Genomic DNA, 21,215 nt, shown 5'->3' on the forward strand with positions numbered 1-21,215 from the left:
AGGGTAAGGGCAGATTCCTTTGGAGTGAAAAGTCCCTCAGACGATACTATACTCTCTTTTGTCAACAGACGACGTTACAGCAGCAACGATGATTTTCCACTTGCAGCGAGATAAAACAGGTTTCTGAATTGTAGGAAGTGCAGACCCGCCAAACTGCTCTAAAGAAGCCATCATTTCTATATGATTGGAACTACCACATCCTTGGAGATGCTCCTGGAAAAGGATGCTGGAGGTATACACTGTGATATGGTAGCTAATTGCTATGTAAATTAATACAAGTTCTTGCCTTAAAATCTAACCAGTTCAACTCTGTAGAAATTACATATGGCGTTATAAGTATGAAGTTTCTATCATATATTTTCTAGAGTTACCGTACTAACAAAAATATGTCCACATACAGAAAAATAGATGCTGATATATGCTCTGTCCAGCATACTTTTTGTGCTGTACCGGGCCATAATAAGTAAGTGCAGGACATAAGTAGGACCATACATAAAGCAAGAGTTGCAGAAGCAAGACCTAACGAATTAGAACTGTACTGAACTGACTGGCCTGAAAACTATTTGAAATGCCCGAAGGTGTTATTCTAAGTTTGTTCTAGATTTGTTTTAACGTAAAGTGGACTGTTCATAAAGATCCTGATAGTCGATAGCCTAGAGCACATCTTACAAAACAATCAGCAGTGTTCCTGGGTATATGGGAAGTACAGAAAACATAATTGTTGGTCGATGAGGGATCACGTGCTGGAAAGCAAGCATTATCTAAATTTTCTCTTACAAGTAAGTACTGATTTCTATGTGCTCTCAGAATTAGTTTACGTAAAAGCAAGGTTCTTTACATTGAAAATGTGAAACGTATAATAAGTTATGTGCACTGCTTTGTTGTAAAGACAATGTTCACAAGAATATTTCGTATTTCAATAAAAATGTCCAATTTCACTAGGCGTTTCAGGTATCTTAAAACTTACTTTTTTTTGCCATAGTTGATCTCAGTGTTTTGGTGACACCTAATCGTACACAAAATAGTGATGGATTTCATGTCATGAATCTATTAAACAGCCATGAATAAATTGCTTTTGTTCACACATTTTTAATGGAAATCTCCACGGTCTATTCTCCATGAATAGTGTTGACGTTTGTTGGCTGGAAGACAAGGTAAGTACTTGGAACTTCATTACTTCATTACTTTTCATTTTTTTCATGTCATTTTATTAAGTATCTTGTTTCATAGCGGACAAAATCGCAAACTTTTATTGAGATGTGAGAACTTAAGGTGAGATCCACCAGTCAAGTCAAAGTGGTCTCGATTATTTTTCTTGGGTTTAGGGTCAACTTCATAATAATGTCAGGAACAATGCCTACAATCAGTGATGTAGGAGTTTGTAGTTTGGTTAGATTCAGTTTTATAAAAAATAATGACTGTTGTTATGTCTGACGAAACATAAGTTGTATATGCGAAACGGGTTGTGGAAAGTACCAATGCAGAATACGTGAAGTACATGATAATTTAATTTAGAAGAGGTCACACTTCTGGTAATGCTTTAGTTTATGCTCGCCCTCTTATTACCTGTAGTTTAATTGGATGATGATTGACATTGCCTTATCATTTTTGTGTGATCTTTGATTTTGTAAAGCGAAAAAGTTTTTCACTACTTTACTTTTTCCTAATATAATGTTAGCTGTATTTTGGTGTTTTATGGAGACTATCAGGTGATCAGTAAAGTGAAATAATTATTTTCTTTGGTCGTGATCTTTTTTTTTTGTCAAACTTTGTTCCAGCTCATTTGAATAGAATGTGGGCATGAACTTTCGATTTTTGATTTTGGAGTATTTTAAGGGTTAGTCATATTGGAACATTATTTTTTGGTAACTTTACAAGGCAATTAATTTGATGTTAGAAATTAAGAATATATAGGAGAATGATTTGTATAATCAGAAAGTAAGGAAATATAGGAAAATGATTTGTATAAGTTGTGTATAGAAGATGATATATAAGTTAGTAGTGGGGAGGTCTGTGAAGCTCAGGGAGAATGTAGAATTTGTATGTTATATAGATTTTCGTAGCTGACACACTCCTAGAAATCAACAGAGCCTGAGAAATCTTGCCTTAATTCCCCTAGCAATCAAGATTGCCTCATTTTTAATATCAGAATATATCATTGACATTGTTGAGTGTTCTTTCTATGTTTGTGATAAAAATGTATGATGTAGCTGATTTTATTTCATCTGAATACACTCAGAGTCTTTGACCAAACATCGCAGCAGCTAGATTAAAACATGAGATCATAGTCGTCACATTTTAGAAATAACACCGAAAGGTAAAGGAGCTAAATTACTGGAAACAGCCTTACCCCCTACAGCACAGATGGGAGAGTTATATCATCATTTATGCCTGGAAAATCCCAAGTGTGGTACCCAGCTTTCGCTTAGCAATTAAATCCTACAAGTTTGAAGATTCTGTAAGGTACTACTTTGTAAATTCAAGGGTTTGTTATGCTCAAAATGAGAGAACATGTTAAACATCTAGGGCTCAAGACTCTTCAGCACCTTGCCTGCTATCATCAGAAACACTGTGGGATGCATAGTAGAAAAGTTTTAAAGAGTACCTTGGAGAGGTACCTACAAAGTGTACCAGACCAGCCAGGCTGTAGAGATCTACAGGCTGCAGCTCCCAACAGCTTGATTCACCAAGCTGGGCCTTCCCAGGGCTGTGGGGATAAAAAACCTTCAAAGATTTCACCTGAAATATAAGGTAATTTTAAGCTTCAAGGGGAAGTTAGAAGAGCCTTTTATATGTTCTGATTTCTATAAGTATGTACCTGCATTTACGTTGACTAATCTTAAGAGACTCCTGTGTGTTAAAAAGATTAGAGTAATATTTTTTCTTAGCTTGAATTTACATAGATATATACATGTGTGTGCATACCTAAGCACAACACATATGTTATATTACTTTCTTGCACATGTTTATGCTGTACTATATAAACTACTGTAATAATATTACACGTGTACATATTTTCTGTATGATTTTACTACACAAAACTTTATTTTCCATTATGGATGAACAAATTATTTTCCTTTCACATACTCAGAAACATTAATACTTTTCTTTTGAAAGTATAAGCAATGAAATTACAGTGATTGTTTCTTTATCGTAATAGAAAAGTATGTTAGATTTTCATTAGCTGCTGATGTACTTAGGCAGAGAGTGGGAGCTTGCACAATATGCATTTCTTACGATGATTTATATGGGTAACTAAGGAATGTGATATTTTTTCAGCTGTTGCTAGACAATTCTGGAGACATCTGTGGATAAATGGTGGAATCAGACTGTAGGTAGGACTTCAGTTGAGGGCAGGAACCATTAAATTGTCATTTGATGATATCAGCATTGAACTGTGCATCAATAATCGATGATTATAGCATTGTAAGGGTTAATCAACCAGTTTTTCATGGTATACAGGAACATTTTACCTCAAGCATACTCACTCAGTAAAAAAAAATTTGCAGCAGTTAGACTAAGACGAAACCATTATGATTACATATTTTTCAGGTAACCACAAATATGGTCAATGTTTATGAAGCTATGACACTTTTCTGAAATAGTCGATAATAGTGATGAAATCCTTTAGTAAACATATTTGATTATGACAGACACTCATCTTGTTACACTGTGCCTGGAAATATTTCTTGTATGCCTGTTATCCTGGCAGTTGAGCAGCATGAGTTAATTGTTAAATAGCAGACATAGACCGTCTGATTAGCTTGAGTTGCATAATGCTTTGAAAATAATGTTTTAGTTAATCATTTAACAAACATGGATTTTTTTCAGAATATTTGAGAATATGCCACACAGTGCACAGTGGATATTAGGATTGCCACTCTGAAAGGGTTAAGAGAACTGTAAGAGAATTGTTGCATATTTTATTGCTAGTGCTAGAATGATGGATGTAACACATTTTTATTTCCATTTGATATTCCACTTGTAGATTCTGTATGGTGGTACAGTACCTTTTATTATGGTGCTGTTGCATTGTTGAAGTTTTTATGTTCTAAAAAATTTAATTTATATCCCCAGGTTACTTCTTAAGATATCCAAAGAATTCTGAGCAAAATGTCAGGAGTACAGCATGTTATAGAGAAATCACAACCAGCTGTAGCAGCAAATGCATCTCCACAGCATCCAAGCCAGGGCAGAGTACTCCTTAAGCTCCTTATTCATAGTATTGCTATGTTTACTTTACCATTTATTGCATATTATTGTAGCAAAAACTTTGTGGAAAAGGAATACAGTATGGAGCCACCAAAGAGTTCTATATATGGAGCAGTATCTGCTGTGATTATCATCCAGGTTATCATATTCTCATATATTTATCAAGCCTTCCAAGAGGAGCAAAATGCCAGAAAAATTAAATGTGCATGAAGGAAGGAATAATGTAAGTGTGTGCCAAAATTGGCTACTTGTATCATCTCTTTTTCCACAGAATATATATCTTACATGAATGATGAATATGAATAAATTGCCCTTATTTCTTATGATAGTTTTTCAATAAAGCAAGAATACAGTTTGGTAAAAGAACAGAAATACGGGTGAATATATCAACAAATGCACTTTTGCTTGTGTTTATCGTATACAGTTTTGTATGAGACATTTCTTAGAGTAGTAATTAAAGAAGTCTTTGTATTAATATAATGCACTTAAATGCAAATTTCTGGTTCCCACAACCCATTCCAGTAGTTGTAAATGATAGCTGAATGTTCCTTATTGATTTCCAATGACCCCATTCCAGTACTGAATTGTGTAAAGCTTGTACAGTATTTGATAAATTTTTTGGTTACATTATGACATTTTTATTTTTCCACTTAGTTGTTGGGTACCAAATTAACTCTTTAAATGTAACTTAGATAATACTTGGAGGTAAATATTCATCCTTTGTATCATTTGAGAGTTACTAATGTTTTTATGATGATTGTCTGGTGTATATATAATATCCAGATGGTATAATAGACAGTAGGTAGGAAATTCTTTTCATGTGGGGTACTCATCTCTTAAGCTCTTTTTTTTCTATCTTGTAACATCTTTACATTTTTGTATTCAGAAGTTTTTGCCATTAGTTTCATAAAAACTTTGTTCATTCTGTTCATCCAGCACCGTGTTACTGTAAATGTACATGTTCTCACCTTTTCTGAGGTATTTGTTTCTTAGTTTCATGTCATAATTTTCATTCATTTTGGCTGATTTCAAGAACATTTGGCTCTCTACTTTGTTTTTTTAATCAGAAATTAGAAACTTATAATCATGTCTATCCTCAATTTTCTTCCTTTCATTGTAGGAAAGTTTTATGGCCTCTAAACTTTCCTTATAACTGAACCTTGTTGTATCAGGTACCATCTTTGTTGCTTCCCATTACACATTTGGTCAGATCTATATTTTTCTTCTGGTGAGATAACCAAATTATAAGTATTTATTCAAATGTAGGATTAGTTTATGCTGTAAAAACTTCATGTGGTGGAATGTTCCCTTATTCAGGTACTATGGTTTTTGCTCTTAAGAGCTGGCCGCTTGTATTCACCCACCATTAGCAAGACCACACAATACTCGGCAAGTTGCTGTGTTGCATGATTAATTTGTGGCCGTTGGCAACTTGAGGTGGGCCATTTTGATAATTGTTTCTTTCAGTACACTTTGAGGTTTTGGACTCTCGTCCCTCTCATCTCTTTCCCATTAACTATGACCTGATATATTCTAAAAGACAGGTTTCACACTTCCTACAAAATTTTGAAATACTTTCCCCTTGTCTCTTCTTTTACCCTTTCACTGAGATCACTATTTTAATTAAGGCCCAGCCTTAATGTGGACCTTCGATTGGGACTGGAGTTTGAGAAAAAAATAATGAACAGTAATTTTCACTGACCAACGGATGATTTGCATCATTAATAATTTTTTCGAATGTGGCATTCTGTTCACAGGCTGGATACAGTGCTAGCCTCAAAGTTTTCTTCATGAATTTTGCATCCTGTAAAATTGTGGATATCTTAAGGCTGCCTCTCAGTGTTTCCCGTAATTTCAAATTTTTGTTGCATTGAACTTCTTCACTTCCTGTCTGAACAGTTTAGGAACTTTTAAGTCTCATTGGAAACTGAATCAATCGTGATCATTTCCTACTTCTCACATGATTTTAGTTAGAATATTTAACCATCATCTGAACAAGGGCTGTTTCAACATAATGTGAGAGGTATTGTGAGATCCCCATAAACAAAAGGTGGAAAAAATTATGCAAGATAATTGATATGGATTTTCATTATTTACAAACTTGAATGTATAACACATCAAGCAATACAAGAAAACAAGAAGGGGTCTGGGCAAAACCCCAGCAAAATAAGAAAACATAAGTAAGAGAGTTGCGTGAATTGTTCTTATTCACTTACGAGAGTATACAAGACTTGAAGCAATACAAGAAAACATAAGATTTAATGTGAAGCATGACTTATAGTGGATACTTTTAAGAATTACGTTATAAATTTTGGTTGTATTCTTGATGTCTGTGCTTATATTGCATGTAGCTTTTGTTGAGAAATTGATCCTTTAAGCTTATTCAAGTATATTTTAGTTTTGGTCTTATGTACGATATGAATAGCTTAATTAATATTTCCTTATCCATGAACCTGAATGCAGTTCTAATATTTCCAAGCAGACAGTTGGTTTCTTTAACTGTTCTCCTAAGGTAGGATGATGATTATTAGGTAACTGTGATGCATATTGTTTTCAGCTTTGCTTTTAGGTAGCTTGTGACATCACTGGATAAGAAATGGAATTATTGATCTACTTGGAATTCAGAGATGATGGGAATGATAATGTCTCATATGAGGTAAAGAGCAGTAGTGGAGATTCCTCATATGAGGTAAAGAGCAGTATAAGTGTTGATAATACAGAGTAATTTGCTGTGAATGATAAGATTTTTTAAAAACATAGTGTGTTAAACTTTTTTTTTACACTAATTTTTCAGGTAAACTGAAGTCAGTCAGAGATGCTCAAGTACATGCTGTCATGTGTGGTCAGGCAGAATATAGCTTTCAAAGAGATGATAAGGTAATTGTCAACTTCAACATAATCAGTGGCCTCTGCTTAGCTCATCGTTTTTATCGTATTTTGTAGACAAGACACCATCCATTCTTATTTCACTTCCAGTAGTTATGCTGCAATGTAGGTAGTACAAGAATCCACTAACACTCTTTTTGTTAATTTTTGTTTTTGTTTAACTCTCTTTGTAGACAATCAGGTAATACAAATAACAGTACATTAAAGCTATGTACACTTCACTGTTCACATTACCCAAAAAGCCCAGTTTTATCAGTGTTGTGCACCTTTTTTAGGAATGAGGTTGTTCTCGGTGTCAATCTTGCTGATGTCCCAGACCCATGCTGCTGTTACAGCATTGTCAGCAAATGCTGTCTTACTCTGTATTACTGGGGATTTTATGGCATAACATTGCTTGAAACAAGTCTGTCAGTATATTGAGTACATGATTCCTTTTTTCCATTTAGTCATGAAAACACTTTGCTTTGGCCATAAGCATTGACCCAGAAATGCTTTTGTCCATGGTACAACACCATTTAGATCACTCATATGATCAATATTGGGAAGTTCGTATGCATTTAATGTTTTTCTGATATTCTTTTGAATACCATTGTTTGCTTTATAATTAAGGTCATCATCTTATTTGCAGGAGTAATAAGCAGTAAGCACAATAACTCTAAAAGCTTCACCCCATAAATCCTACACTTTCTCCACCATCAACTCATTTTATCGCCTTTCGAGTCTTATCCGGGCTGAGTACATATTTACATTTGGAAGCACCATGTTCATCTCTTAATATCCTTGTTAGTGTTTTATGTTTCACAGAAGTCATGTTGAAGGCATAGTTAGCATTTTGTGATATAACTTCCTCCCTTTCTCTCTGGGAAGGAGTTTTGCCGTAACAAACTACTGTGTCATTGTACCAAGTGACGCTAGTAGTTGAAAATCATTGTTGATGATATTCTCTTCATATGAAAATCACTGTATATATCTTTATTGATCATGGGAACAGACTTATGTATTTTGTTTTTTATTGTAATGTATAGGTAAAGAGAATAGTCTTGGGCTCAAAAAATGCAGATATGTAACTTGGGCAGTTCTGTGATGCATCAAATGGGCTTCTTGACTACTTTTTATACCTATCTTCTCCTGCTACTACTTAAACCAGGCTCCTTTTAGATTTTGATGGAATGGATCTGCTTCCAGTATTATATGATTTCTTCTTAACTTTTATGTCTTGTGCCCATAGTCTGTTAACTTTAGATAGATTCACGCGGTGTGTGGCAGTGCATGCATTGTTTGTAAAAAGAGGTGCCAGATAGTGGAATGAAGATCTAAGAAAGTTGATTAGGGGAGATAAAATGTTTGGAAGATACTGAATCTGCCAAAAAATAACAATGAATGGGGGGCAGTTTTTGTGAAATATTAAAATCTGAATAGAAAAGTTGAAGGGATGGGATATATGAATAAAAGGAAAGCAATTGAGGATCTTGAGAAAAAAAGTGAATGGCAATTTAAAAGAAATACAGACCCTTTTAGGAGGTCAGTAAGAGTAGAAGCGGTGTATACGTGAGGAGCAAGAGTGTATTACACAGATCTAAGAGAATGCTATTAACAAAGAATGAAGTTTGTACAAGAACTGAATGGAAATGATAGTGAAAGCTATTTATTGGTCCAGTAGGATTATAGTTATAGATATATGTAGACATATGTATGGGAGGGGAATGAAGATTGAAAAAGCTAGGGATATAGTAGTAGTGAGACCATGAAGAGTAGTGAATTGTGTGGAGTGTATCTGAAGTATGTATGGAAACTTTGAAAAGTAGCCAGGTTCCTGATAACCTAGAGGTGGTTGTAGGGAGGAAAATTACTTTTAAGAATTATAGAACCATATTAGAATGTTCCCTTAGCTTAGTTGGCAGTGTACTGTAGGATGTTCTTTGATCATGTTAAAAGTGTTAATAAATCCCTTGATCAAAAAGAAGGTGGATGTGTAGACCAAATCTTTGCTCATGAACATGTATTAGAACAAATTTCAGAGAAGGTTGATAGAACATTTGCGAATTTAGAAAAAAAAAATGGATCTTGCATCATAGAGAATACTTCACAAATTTCACAAATTAAAAATCCCCCTGTTGAGAGAGATAGACCTGATACTGGAGTGACTAAAAACTCCTTATTGACATTTGTTAGAGGTTTAAAGAAAACACAATATTGGAATAAATATTTACAATTTTCATAAATATGCATATAAAATTATATACAGTATTCATATAAAACTATCAATAAATGCTAAAGACTTCTTACAAATGGTACATTTGAAGAAGGGAAGGATCATTCCTCTCTGGAAAGTCAGTAAGGGAAATATAAGATATTTAAGTTTGTACTTCAATTTAATGCCTGAAGAACACCAAATAAGTAGAATATACTTTTGCAGTGAGCATTTTCCTCATCATCAGGTACTAGAAAGTTCTGAGCTGCTGCATAAGGTAGAGGGAGTGACAATATAGATAATGTTGAACCTGATGTTACAAGAAGAGGTACTGGTATCATTCTTGACCACAAAATAATCTTGTGGCAACTGTAAAATTACACTGTACATAATGATACATATGGTTTTAAACATGTACACAGCATACCATATGTGATATTTGGCTGAGGCCAATTCCAAGTGTACTGGCCAAAGTATAGATACAGTATGAAATCAAATTTTTTGAAAAATTTTAATGTTTTCAGTACTGTAAATATTATTTTTCTCCATTTACTCTTTTCAAATTAGTGAATTTAAAAAAATCTAACATGCATTTGGAAAAACTGGTTTAAATATTATACTTTCCAAATATTTTCTACAAAATGATACTCATTCCATGTTTTTATGTAACTCGGTAGCACACATACTTGCATTTCATGAACACACAAAGTGATGAGATTATGAATGCCAACAGTATGTAGGTTTAAAAAGTTATGTAATAGTAGTGTTTGAGAAATAGGGTGCCAGAAGTTTAGAGTTCCCTTGCAGTACAATATGAATAGCAATTATGCATATGCACATGGGAAGTGAATCATTTGATGTTTACAGGTGAAACCTCTGATGTCAGACTCCAGAAGTCTTTACAGAAAGTGACCTATCTTTCTGCACAGTCTTTACTACAACCTACCATTACTCCCTCACCCTCCCATTAATTGTTTACTTCAGCTCCTATAGTTCCATTTGCTGCCATGTCCAATATCAGTTATCCTCCAGGTTTTCTCCTTTCATTCTCACACTCAAACCAACCAGTCTCTTTACCCTGTCAGACCTCATATAATATTACTTTTATTTATACAAATTTTCAACTTCTTTCACTTTACTGTCCCAGTCTCAGATACCACCACCTGTAGCTTCTCACTCAAGCATGTCACCAGAGTTGTGTCATTCACAAACACCAACTAACTTACCTTCCAGTCCCTCCCCATCTACCACCCTTAGTGTAATGTATATCCTTCCGTCCTCTCCAAAACATTCACATTTTCCTCATTCAGAACCCTATACATAACAGATTAAAAAGCCATGGTGTAATCATGCACTATTGATGCAGATGCATCTGCACCTAGAACCACCCACCCTCAACACACTTGCCTTCCTGTTTTAATATTTTCACTTCTTTTATAGTAGGCTTCTTCCTGCACCTCATATCCATTATACCTTGCACAAGGCATCTGTCAACCCTGTTCTGCGCTTTCACCAGATTCATAAATGCTTCATGCAAATCTGTCATTCTGAGAATTTCTCAGATTTTATTATTATTATTATTATTATTATTATTATTATTATTATTATTATTATTATTATTATTATCATCATCATCATCATTTTTATATAATCCAAGGTCCCCATCTACACTACAGGGGTGCCTGCAGTTTCAAGGCTGCACTACAATAAGTAGCGGGGAAAGGATGAAATCCTCAGGAATTAGAAGTTTTACAGGATAACACTCCGATGATACAACCATGCTGAAGGTGAGTTTTCATTCGAGGTATAGCCACAAGCGGGAAAATTCCAGTAATGCATATATATATATATATATATATATATATATATATATATATATATATATATAGCTTTCCATGGTTTACCCCAGACGCTTCACATGCCTTGATTCAATCCACTGACAGCACGTCAACCCCTGTATACCACATCGCTCCAATTCACTCTATTCCTTGCCCTCCTTTCACCCTCCTGCATGTTCAGGCCCCGATCACACAAAATCTTTTTCACTCCATCTTTCCACCTCCAATTTGGTCTCCCTCTTCTCCTCGTTCCCTCCACCTCCGACACATATATCCTCTTGGTCAATCTTTCCTCACTCATTCTCTCCATGTGCCCAAACCATTTCAAAACACCCTCTTCTGCTCTCTCAACCACGCTCTTTTTATTTCCACACATCTCTCTTACCCTTACGTTACTTACTCGATCAAACCACCTCACACCACACATTGTCCTCAAACATCTCATTTCCAGCACATCCATCCTCCTGCGCACAACTCTATCCATAGCCCACGCCTCGCAACCATACAACATTGTTGGAACCACTATTCCTTCAAACATACCCATTTTTGCTTTCCGAGATAATGTTCTCGACTTCCACACATTTTTCAAGGCTCCCAAAATTTTTGCCCCCTCCCCCACCCTATGATCCATATGGAATGTTTTAGATACCTGGATGTGTGGACACAGCAGTAAATGGAACCACGGGAACAAAAGTGAGTTGTAGGATGGATGAGGGAGCAAAGGTTGTTGGCGTGTTGAGGATTGCTAGGAAAGAGAGGTTGGTATATGGGAAGGCAGAGATGGTTATTATGAAAAGTACAGTAGCCCCTACAATGTTGTATGGATGTGAGGTATGGGCTATATATGAGACAGTATGGAGGAGAATGCATGTGTTGGAAATGGAATGTATGTGATGTGGGGAGGGTTGACCTGGTAAGTAATGACGGGGCAAGAGAGAGGTGTAGTTATAAGAAAAGCATGGCTGAGAGAGTTGAACAAGGTGTGATGAAATGGTCAGGACATATGGAGAGAATGATTGAGGAGAGGTTGACGACAAGAATATGTGTCAGAATTGGAACGGACAAGGAGAAGGGGGAACTAGAGATGTGATGGAATAAGAGAGAGGTGTTATTATAAGAAGAGTATAACTGAGAGAGCTGAAGAGGGTGTGCTGAAATGGTTTGCATATGTGGAGAGAATTTGTGAGGAGAGGTTGACAGAGAGGATATATGTGTCAAGTGGAAGGGACAGGGAGAAGGGGAAGACAAAAAAGGTTATGGAAGGATGGAATGAAAAAGATTTTGAGTGCTCTGTGCCTAATCATGCAGGAAGGTGAAAAGCATACATGGGACAAAGTGAACTGGAGCAGCAATGTACTGTTATTAGACTGAACTAGGTCATATGGAGCAGCTGGGGCAAACCATGGAAAGGTCTAGGTATTTCCTTCATTAGTTCCTGGTTCTACCATACTGACACGAAATGGTGAACAAGTGTGAGTGAATATACTTTAAATATTTTTCATACTTAAACACAGTTTCCTGTGTTAGTGAGTTAGCACCAGAAACAGATGAAGGAAGGCCACATTTGCTCACATCCATTCTCTAGTTGTCATATATATATATATATATATATATATATATATATATATAGTATAATATAGTAGGCACACTACATTTGTTCGAGAAAAAATGCTGGTGAGAAGACAACAAAACATTTTCTTGAGTATCAGGTTATAGCATATCTTTTGAGTACATTTTCCCTCCTGATTTTGTCCCCTAAATATAACTCAGGAGTATCAGGTAGTTTCCATAAGAGGAGGCTTTTTTGTATAATTTGATGGTACAACATGAATATAAAGGATAATATGAGATCTAGGATACCAGCTGCTCAGTAAGTGAATACTCGTACATACTTTGGGCATTTTTCTTCCCTTGTGAAAGAACTACAATGATATGAATAACTGGCAGTTACAAATGCAAAAACTTTGGTGTTGGTAACTCACTCTCAGAGCTAGATGTGGTAGTACGATGCAATAGCATCATATAGGCTTATTCAAACACTTCACTGAAGTTTTTCTTACCCAGAGGAAAATGTAGATATGTTAAATGGTTGTTCACAACACTGGTGCTTATTTTCATTTTCTGTCACAATCAGGCAAAGGCTGGCTGCTTCCAAGGCACTTTCATAGTGTGGAGAGCCAGTAAATCATTTAGTGATGGTTTAGGAAATCCCAAATATCAGTATTCTCATGTGAAAATTTTCATTTCACATAGATTCAGTAAAGTATAGTTGTACTAAGTCTGTTGAAATATCTTGCTTTCTTTGGACAGTGTGAACACTCTCTTAGTTGGGACTACTATTCATACTGTATTGTTTTATTGTTTCACTGTTGGTCTCCATGTTTATCAAGCACTAAATATATCAACTCATCGACAACCAGTAATGTTGCCATTCTTATAATGTATTTATTTATTTCATAAAATTTTCATCCAAGTTATTTGTACTTTGTGAACTAAATTCCACAAAGAGAAACTCCTGTTGTCATTAGACAAGTGTAGACAACTCGTGTGGTGGTGTGGCACCTGAGAGATCAAGTGTAGCATTTGGAAGAGGTGATGCATTAAGCTCTCGAAGACGACCCTCTTGACTTACTGCTTGCTGGATGTTCTGCTGTGCCACTGCCTTTGTTTTTTCCTGAAGAAGAAAAGGGATATACTGGATTGCCATGTCACTGAATAATGTATTTTGCAATTAATTTGAACTTGAAATAATGCGTGTTGGAATTTATCATAATATTTTCATGAAATAAGTTTTATGTAATGATAAGCATTCAGAAAATATTCTGAATTATATTTCATTCAAAATAAAGTTTGTGGTACAATAAGGGATTAACTCACCATTTTGCACTTGATGAGCAAATATTGAGAAAGAATACAAATTAAATGACATATCACAACTGAACACATTTTTGAATTACTTATATCTGACAGTTATGTAGATCTCTACACAGTTTCAGAAAACTAATTTGCATAATAGCAATTATATCAAAAGATAAAATCAAGGCACACTAAACCCTACTGTGGGACTGAGTTTATAACATCAGACACATAACAGGATGTATATTATTCTGAAGTAATTTATGATTAGGTGCACAGATTATAATGAGTTTATTTAGATATTCTACCTGATTTGTAACTTGCAATATCTGTAGGAATAATTTTAATGGAGGGGTAATTCTGTTGAATATAAACAAATATTCATCATATGAATTACTAATATATAAGAGTGAATGTGGCAAGCCATATGATGCTTACCTTCTGCCAAATAAAAACATTGTGAATCATGGCACATCCACAAAAGATGATACCCACACCGATGAAGACTGAGGTCAGGATGGCTGGTGTAGATTGAAAATGGATGAATGTATATAGTATAACACCTGAAAAAAAAATTTATTGTAGTGAAGGATTTCTTTTTATGTCTCACTGATATATTCATGATCTGCTCCATAATATTGGGAATGGAGTAATGATAATTTGGATAGATAGATATGTAGATAGTACTCATACAGTTGGAATATTTCATCAATATAACTCCTTAAAAGTTTTAAAATTTCTTAATCTTTGGTTTCTAAACAGCATGCTGTTTATTTGTCCAACAGACAAATTACCTTCTCACTATACTAGCTTGAGCATGGAAATTTTGATAATATGGGAAAGACTGTTATGATAAAGCTACACTAACACAGCAGTGAGATAGTAAATTTAATGTAGTCTGCTTACATAAAAAACTCCTTACTTCTACCACATCCCCACTCTGACCTGCAAAATGTTTTATTTTTCTTTCATACTTGCTCACTGTTTCTCACATCAATGAGACAGCATCAGGAATAGACAAAGAAAAGGCCTCATTCACTCATCCATTCTCAAGCAGTAATGTGTTTTGCACCAAAACTACAGCCCTGTCCACAATCACTCCTCACAGACCTTTCTGCAGTTTTGCTTGGCTGCTTGATATGCCCTGGTTATATATATATATAACCAGGGGCCTGGATGTGGAGGGGGAGCTGTGGTTTTGGGCATTATTACGTGGCAGCTGGGGACTGAGTGTGAACGAATGGGGCCTTTGTTGTCTTTTCCTAGTGCTACCTCGCACACATGAGGGGGGAGGGGGATGTTATTCCATGTGTGGCAAGGTGGCGATGGGAATAAATAAAGGCAGACAGTATGAATTATGTACATGTGTATATATGTATATGTCTGTGTGTATATATATGTGTACATTGAGATGTATAGGTATGTATATTTGCGTATGTGGACATATATATATATAAATATATATATATATATATATATATATATATATATATATATATATTTTTTTTTGCTTTGTCGCTGTCTCCCGCGTTTGCGAGGTAGCGCAAGGAAACAGACGAAAGAAATGGCCCAACCCACCCCCATACACATGTATATACATACGTCCACACACGCAAATATACATACCTACACAGCTTTCCATGGTTTACCCCAGACGCTTCACATGCCCCGATTCAATCCATTGACAGCACGTCAACCCCGGTATACCACATCGCTCCAATTCACTCTATTCCTTGCCCTCCTTTCACCCTCCTGCATGTTCAGGCCCCGATCACACAAAATCTTTTTCACTCCATCTTTCCACCTCCAATTTGGTCTCCCTCTTCTCCTCGTTCCCTCCACCTCCGACACATATATCCTCTTGGTCAATCTTTCCTCACTCATTCTCTCCATGTGCCCAAACCATTTCAAAACACCCTCTTCTGCTCTCTCAACCACGCTCTTTTTATTTCCACACATCTCTCTTACCCTTACGTTACTTACTCGATCAGACCACCTCACACCACACATTGTCCTCAGACATCTCATTTCCAGCACATCCATCCTCCTGCGCACAACTCTATCCATAGCCCACGCCTCGCAACCATACAACATTGTTGGAACCACTATTCCTTCAAACATACCCATTTTTGCTTTCCGAGATAATGTTCTCGACTTCCACACATTCTTCAAGGCTCCCAGAATTTTCGCCCCCTCCCCCACCCTATGATCCACTTCCGCTTCCATGGTTCCATCCGCTGCCAGATCCACTCCCAGATATCTAAAACACTTCACTTCCTCCAGTTTTTCTCCATTCAAACTCACCTCCTAATTGACTTGACCCTCAACCCTACTGTACCTAATAACCTTGCTCTTATTCACATTTACTCTTAACTTTCTTCTTTCACACACTTTACCAAACTCAGTCACCAGCTTCTGCAGTTTCTCACATGAATCAGCCACCAGCGCTGTATCATCAGCGAACAACAACTGACTCACTTTCCAAGCTCTCTCATCCCCAACAGACTTCATACTTGCCCCTCTTTCCAAAACTCTTTTATTCACCTCCCTAACAACCCCATCTATAAACAAATTAAACAACCATGGAGACATCACACACCCCTGCTGCAAACCTACATTCACTGAGAACCAATCACTTTCCTCTCTTCCTACACGTACACATGCCTTACATCCTCGATAAAAACTTTTCACTGCTTCTAACAACTTGCCTCCCACACCATATATTCTTAATACCTTCCACAGAGCATCTCTATCAACTCTATCATATGCCTTCTCCAGATCCATAAATGCTACATACAAATCCATTTGCTTTTCTAAGTATTTCTCACATACATTCTTCAAAGCAAACACCTGATCCACACATCCTCTACCACTTCTAAAACCACACTGCTCTTCCCCAGTCTGATGCTCTGTACATGCCTTCACCCTCTCAATCAATACCCTCCCATATAATTTACCAGGAATACTCAACAAACTTATACCTTATATATATATAGCAGAATAGGGGGTGTTGAAATGGTTTGGGCATATGGAGAGAATGAGTGAGGAAAGATTGACAAAGAGGATATATGTGTCAGAGGTGGAGGGAACAAGAAGTAGGAGACCAAATTGGAAGTGGATGGAGGGAGTGAAAAAGATTTTGAGCAGTCGGGGCCTGAAAATACAGGAGGGTGAAGGGCATTCTAGGAATAGAGTGAATTGGAATGATGTGGTATACCGGGGTTGACATGCTGTCAATGAACTGAACCAGGGCATGTGCAACGTTTTGGGTAAACCATGGAAAGGTCTGTGGGGCCTGGATGTGGATAAGGAGCTGTGTTATTGGTGCATTACACATGACAGCTAGAGACTGAGTGTGAACAGTTGTGGCCTTTTTGTCTGATTTCCTGGCACTACCTCGCTGAAGCAGGGGATAGTGATGCTGTTTCCTGTCGGCCTGGGTAGCGCCGGGAATGGATAAAGGCAAGCATATATATATATATATATATATATATATATATATATATATATATATATATATATATATATATGTGTGTGTGTGTGTGTGTGTGTGTGTGTGTGTGTGTGTGTGTGTCATTTTTCGTCTATTTCCAGAGGCATTTTATTTTGGTTATGACTGTGATGATTAAAGGAAAATAAGCTTGGCCTGTCCAGACAATCATTACCAGGGTACCAAAACAAGAAACATGAGATGGGGAGTTACACACCAGTTAGAAATATAGGCACGGAGACGAAGAAGCCGCCCACGGCGCATACTCTGGACACTGATGACTGTCGAAGGTACTTGCTCACCCTGCCGATACACAAATCAAACAATGGCACTTAACATTAATCATTATAAACAACAGAATTCTTAATGCTAAACATTTGACTCAAACCACTTTTATATAGTTAGATACACAAAAATCTATGAATGATTAAATTGCAAATTAAGTTAAATTTACAATTGAAGACTAAAGTAAAAATCACTTGGCCTCAACTCAACATTCACATTAAGAGTTAATATGAAGGCATTTACCATCATACATTACAAGGCACAATCACTGGGAAGTCTTTAAAAGACAGCCGTTATCCGACATGATTAACAACTTGTTAACTGGGTTCTCAATAATTCTTGAAAAATTTTGAAACCATTCAGACAACGTTTAACATCTAATACTATTTCTATTAAAAAAAGGTGGTTTCCTGAATGCAATGTGAACAGCGTATTTTACTTGGAAACGTTGTGTGAAGAAAATTTGCTGTTGTTTGTAGACTGCATGGGCCCCTAGGTATTACTAGAATGCTTCTCTTTGTAGTTCCCAATTCCAAAAATTGGCTATATATTTATAAAGAACCGTCAAAGGTGACGGCTGTGAAACCTTTAGGCGATGTTTATTAGTGTTTGTGGAGGGTAAGGGAAGGCTGAGGTCACATTGGCCATTTCGAAAACATGGAAGAGAATAAGCCGTGGCAACTCTCCCCAAGCTAAGGCTACACTAGATCTACTCCGCCATCTTTTCCTCTCGAAAGAGAGAAATTATCACAAATAAAACTGATTTCGTCGTCTGCTCTTCCAGGACGACTAGGGAAAAAATAAAAAAGGAATTGATAGCGAAATACGATTGACTTTATCTTGAGTAGTAATAGTTTATTTTTTTTTCTCGTGTTCTGCGTGTTTCTTTTTCAGTTTGATAATAAAACAGAATTCTTGCTGGGCGAAAGATATATTTTAGTTGTTCAAACATCAATTGCACAAAGTTTTTACAGCTTAACGGATGAGGTTTCGTACCTAACGTTTCATCCGTTAGGCGAGATTGGCTTTTATCCACTTAAGATACACAAATATAGCAATAATACAAAATTTTATCCAAATAAGAAACCAGATTACTTGAAGACATTATTGATATATAAATATTAACACTTGCAGGGAGCCAAAGCCGGAGCCAGAGAGCGGACACAAGCGGTGAAGGCTGAGGTCACATTCTGGCGGGAAGCTGCCAGCCGGGCATTACGATCCTTGCATTCCTCATCATAGCAGTGTTCCGCTCGTATCTTCATATTATGAGGCTTAGCCAATCCCGCCCGAAGCAGTTTACGTTATAGAGCTTCCTGCCTGGAGGTGGCTGCCATATGTAGACAATAAGAATAATAATCGGAAGGTAGGCACAGTAGCTGTAAACAATATTTTCTTACAGTAAACTGGTTCACTGTTCTTCCTGCACCAGTTCGCCATTTAGCATACTCCAACCTGACGTCTGAATATTGTGCAAGCAGTGGGGCTGTGTTCTGCGAGCACAAGAGTTGTAATAGTAGTGAGTGTGTGTTATGCAAGGGATAGATGACGGTTGTACGTAGTATGCGTGTGTGTGTAATGTTTTGCTTAGTGTGTTGAGAGAGTTTAGCGATCATTGATGTGAGCTGTATACCTGAGTATGGTGTAAGGACTTTGCGTAGGTGTGTGTAGTGTGGTATGCGTATATGAGCGACAACTGTATCTGAGTTTTTTTGGATTGTTTAGGATGTGAGTAGTGTGTGCTTATGAAATATTGTATTTCTGTATATGATATGAAGGCGTGATGAATACTGCTGAGGGGTTAGGATTTGCTTTTGTATTTACGTGGAGACCGAGTCACTGGTAGTTGAAGGTAAACAACATTGACGTGCACAGGGAGTTGACTAGGTGGGTTCAAGCCCTTGCCTTCCGACCTAGAAGTGCTCATTTTGATCAGAAATGTTTCGACAATGGATGCAACCGATTTATATGCTTATTCCGCGGGTGTGCAGTCGTATGAAAGCTCGAACGTAGAATAATTGCGAGGTAGGAAATATTATTCTAAGAATAGTATCCTTCCGTGCGTGGCCGTCTTTATGTCGAGCCACAGTTTAAACAATGTGGTCGACGTAACCAAGTGACACTGAATAAGAGTTCAGGTCATGACCCCCTCCCTCCTTCCCTCCCTCTAGCCCCCACTACACCTGCGCCACTAAGACTCGCGTCGCTGCGCACTTGCTAAATGTCAATCAGGTTCCACATTGCAAAGTCGCAGCCAGTGCATCTTTGAAGTGATAAATCGTCATCATCCCAAACAGACATGCATGTACAAAGGCGCACACGCATACATAAATGCCCGAGTGCCATGGCGCAAACTGTCTACACATAGAACCGTTATTTAAAAGCATTAGACATGGTACTGCATAGACGAAGTTGATCATAGCGAGGACCTGCGTCATGTCTGATTTTGTCATCAATCGTGTAGACGCAGGGCTCACTGAATCCTTGGGTAAAAATGAAGAACCCGTTGTCGTACGCGCGAAACAAACTAGGCAGAAGGAATCAACTCTCTCTCTCTCTCTCTCTCTCTCTCTCTCTCTCTCTCTCTCTCTCTCTCTCTCTCTCTGTGTGTGTGTGTGTAAGTAGAGTACCATGATGCCATACACCTGAAGAAAAAAAAAATATGAAGCCTGTGAACTCATCACCATATTATGAAGCAGGGGGAGAGCTGGCGGATTAACCACGAGGTCAACAGCAGCGAGCGGCTGCACTGGTTAATATTGATGATAGTGATGAGCGGGTTCAGGGGCCCCGCCAACTAACCCAAGCCCCGCACCGTGTACGCGACGGTCTGGCTCAGGACCAAAGGTGCTCGGATTTCCTTCGTATATGATATACAGTATTACGTTCTAATAAGACCTGGATTTGAATGTGGTGTAGGTCAGTTTATATGTGGTTGCATATATTGAAGAGGTAGAACCCCCAGTGTAAACTCCCTTTTTCCTACAGATAGGTAGATATACCAATACAGCCAAAACATTATGAATTACTGGTCCGTATATGCTATACTAACCTCAGCATTCGCTTCAACCTAGGTAGCATATTTTCCGTAAGCAAATTTCCTTTAGTATATTCAAAGGTCACTTGAAATTATAACATTAAGCTACCTGAAGTTGGCGTTACATCGATTATAATCTTATGTTGCCAGAAGTTGGCGTTACGTCGATTATAATGTTAAATTTTATTGTATCTGTATACGCATTGTGATGTCCTCGCACAGGCTGTGAGGAACGTGCAAGCCCTCCGGAAGGTTGGGAATATCTACAGGTTTCTCGAAAGCCTTCCATCAGGGATGATATGAAAATTGCTTACATTCGAAATTACGTTACGATTGCCGTACTCCTATCTCCGGGCTTTCGACCCCCACTGCTCAGTGTACGATCAAGACTCGCTGACGAAGACTCGTCTCCCAGCTCGT

At 37.2% G+C, this 21,215-nt stretch overlaps 3 long non-coding RNA genes across 4 annotated transcripts in view; 2 read left to right on the plus strand and 1 right to left on the minus strand.

Moving 5' to 3' along the window:
• The first annotated feature begins 334 nt into the window (after positions 1-334).
• On the plus strand, positions 335-4,842 carry LOC139753203 (uncharacterized). 2 transcript variants are annotated; one of them, XR_011713659.1, is made up of 2 exons: positions 335-779; positions 4,078-4,842. It is a non-coding gene; the product is annotated as an uncharacterized lncRNA (long non-coding RNA). The 2 variants fall into 2 exon arrangements; XR_011713658.1 differs by lacking the exon at positions 335-779 and adding an exon at positions 958-1,154.
• A 5,180-nt stretch (positions 4,843-10,022) lies between these two features.
• The window catches only part of LOC139753204 (uncharacterized), a 61,439-nt gene continuing 50,246 nt past the window's right edge, over positions 10,023-21,215 (plus strand). Inside the window, exons 1-2 of the long non-coding RNA XR_011713660.1 lie at positions 10,023-11,076; positions 18,893-19,124. This is a non-coding gene — a long non-coding RNA (uncharacterized lncRNA). The remainder of the gene's footprint in view (positions 11,077-18,892; positions 19,125-21,215) is intronic.
• LOC139753202 (uncharacterized) lies at positions 11,593-17,828 on the minus strand. Its single transcript, XR_011713657.1, has 3 exons — positions 17,691-17,828; positions 14,422-14,546; positions 11,593-13,801 (listed from the first exon to the last, which is right to left on the minus strand). It is a non-coding gene; the product is annotated as an uncharacterized lncRNA (long non-coding RNA).

This window comes from Panulirus ornatus, chromosome 14 (assembly GCF_036320965.1).
Source record: "Panulirus ornatus isolate Po-2019 chromosome 14, ASM3632096v1, whole genome shotgun sequence".
Lineage (NCBI taxonomy): Eukaryota > Metazoa > Arthropoda > Malacostraca > Decapoda > Palinuridae > Panulirus > Panulirus ornatus.